This window comes from Populus euphratica, unplaced genomic scaffold (assembly GCF_000495115.2).
Source record: "Populus euphratica unplaced genomic scaffold, PopEup_1.0 scaffold64.1, whole genome shotgun sequence".
Classification (NCBI taxonomy): Eukaryota; Viridiplantae; Streptophyta; class Magnoliopsida; order Malpighiales; family Salicaceae; genus Populus; species Populus euphratica.
The window spans coordinates 8,691-11,653 of NW_011499923.1; the positions used below are offsets into that span (position 1 = coordinate 8,691).

The following is a 2,963-nucleotide window of genomic DNA, read 5'->3' on the forward strand; positions in this document are numbered from 1 at the left end:
CATCAGGTGGACTGAAAGGGCGAGGAATAAAGGTAGCATATTCAGTGATGAAAGTAAGAGGTGGTAGCCTGCTGGGCTTTCGGAGAAAGAAACAAAAAGAGTAGAAGAGAACGCATGACTGAGTAAATCAATTGAATTATTCAAAATATTCATAAAAAAATCAAGTAAAAATTAATTTTTTAAAATAATTTTATTTAGAAAATAAAAAACATCAATTTGGTTTTATAAACCAAAACCAAACCGAATTAAACTAAATAGATTAGAAAAAAACACATTATAAATTAAAAGGCTAATTAAAAATTTAGGATCTATTAAATCAATGTTTATTAAAATAGTATAGCCCAATCAAACCCATCAAATACACTCTTATTATTTTTATTCTAGATTTGAAATAGTTTAACATAAATTCAATTTAAGTATAGTTGTATCAAGGATATGGTCAAAACTCTTGAAAGTCAATTGAGTATATTTACATATTAATTTTAATATCCTTAAAATGAGTTCTATAGTTAGAGACTCAATCCCTCAACAATGGTTTATAAAAAAAATACTTTTTATGATAACTTCTAAAATTTAAATCTTGATTAATAATATATAGATCACATTCATCTAGCAACTAGACCAAATCTCTAAGAGAAGAACATGAATATCAATAACATATGGGAGTTTATTTATTTACTATTTTATTAGGCTGGAGAGTCCACGTATTTAGAAACAAAATTCCAGATATTTTTATTTTTTAATAGCGCTATAGAGGTTTCAAATCATCTTTCATCCCTATCCATTTCTAATTGCATTAGATGAACTCCTCTATTAATTGAATAGTATTTCGATTTATTAATTGGAGAATATTATGTCTATTATATATTTGCTTTAACTAAACCGTAGACTTGGCTTGATTTGTATCCTTCGCATAGAATTAATATGGTCTGATCATTTCAATTACTCGTTAATTTGATGCAGGGTAAAAAACTTTCATAACGTGGTTTCATCTTTGATTAGGCTGCGGTGGGAACGTGAAAAATTCTGACATATCATGATTATAAATTAATGGAAAAATGACCAGTTCCTTTTCCAAATGCACAAACTGTGTTGTTGTAAGCATAGAAATATATAATAGTGTGTAGTTGCTGCAGAATGGTTCTTCACGAGGGATAATAAATAAGGAAAAGGGAATAAAGATATTCATTGCAGACTTGGCCAATCTCCCTTGGCTTCCCTTGTGGAGAAAGCAAAGCAGAGACTATTTCAACGATCACCATCTATAAATAATCTTGTTCCCATGCAAGATTTATCACCCCTCAGCTCTAATACACTTTGAAGAATTAAGATAGAGATAGTCTGATTGCAATGAAAAGAGTTCATTTTCTTGCAACTTTTGTATTTCTGGCTTTCGCTGCCTCGTTTGCCTTCGCCTTTGACCCTAGTCCTCTACAGGATTTTTGTGTAGCCATCAATGATACAAAGGATGGCGGTATGCTATGTTACTATCTGAAGTTCATGTTTTTTCTAAACAAAATTTTCTGATTAATTATCCGCAACGTTGCTTTCTTTTGATTTCTACTAAGAACTTGATGCTAACATAAATTCTTTCATGCAGTGTTCGTGAATGGGAGATTCTGCAAGGACCCAAAGCTTGCCACAGCAAATGATTTCTTCTTTTCAGGGCTCAACATTGCCAGAGACACCTCCAATCCAGTTGGCTCGGTGGTCACTCAAGCTAATGTCGCTCAAATTCCAGGGCTCAATACTCTTGGAATATCGGTGGTTCGCATTGATTACGCACCATACGGTGGCCTGAACCCACCACACACTCACCCTCGTGCCACGGAGGTCATAACAGTCCTGGAGGGAACGCTCTATGTTGGCTTTGTCACAGCGAACCCTGATAATCGTCTCATCACCAAAGTCTTAACGCCAGGGGATGTTGTCGTGTTCCCATTTGGACTCATTCACTTCTAATTCAATGTGGGGAAAACCAAAGCGGCGGCCATGTCTGCCTTGAGCAGCCAGAACCCTGGGGTAATTACAATCGCAAATGCAGTCTTCGGATCCACTCCACCTATTAGATCTGATGTTCTTGCCAAGGCCTTCCAACTGGAACAGAAAATAGTGGACTATCTTCAGAAGCAATTCTGGTACGACAACAATTAGAAGAAAATCCTATTGGTAATATAAGCTGACTGGAGGCAATATAGCAGCATACCATATTGATTGTGTTTGTTATCTTTTCCATTTGTTGTCACTTAATAAAGAGCTGGATTACTTAATAAAATGGATTGAGGATTATGTATGTAAATAAATATTGGAAAGACATTTTAACAGAAATAAAAAAACTAAGTCATGAAGTGAAGAAACAAGCACAAATAAGGATACGCTATCCTGTGCTTCTAGGAACCTTCTGATTTTTTCGCATAATTATATTAATCTAATTTGTTTTTTTATAGAAAGAGTAATAATCTAAATTCTATTGAAACAAAATAATTTGCTAGCAAAAATATCTAATTGTTTTTTTTATCAATATCTCTGATTTCAATAAACGAAATCTCATGTTTAGTTCATGTGATTTATTTAATCAAAATCAAAAGCATTTAGAAGACATATAAAAATATAATATAAAATAAGGATAAAAGGATATAGTTATAACAAAAACCCTTTTATCTCATTAACATGCTAATATTTGTTTTAGAAAATTTTTATCAGAATATTTGTTTCTCATACAGCATTCTATTAATATCACAAAAGTACATCGCCATTCTAAGTGAAAAAAATAACATTATGATAATTTCTATATGAGTGTGTTAAAAATAAAAAAAAGAATAACACAACGCTAGTGTGTTTCTACCAAAAACTCTTTAAAAATATCATTAAACTTAGTCTAGTAGATCAACCTTGAAACATGATGATTTGTTTCCTTACTTGATCTGGATTTCAAATTAAACCACGTGGAGGTTAATACGAAA

General features: G+C 32.4%; 1 pseudogene; it reads left to right on the forward strand.

The window, feature by feature from the left end:
- The first annotated feature begins 1,311 nt into the window (after nt 1-1,311).
- LOC105135317 (germin-like protein subfamily 1 member 13) lies at nt 1,312-2,270 on the forward strand (annotated as a pseudogene).
- Nucleotides 2,271-2,963: the final 693 nt, after the last annotated feature.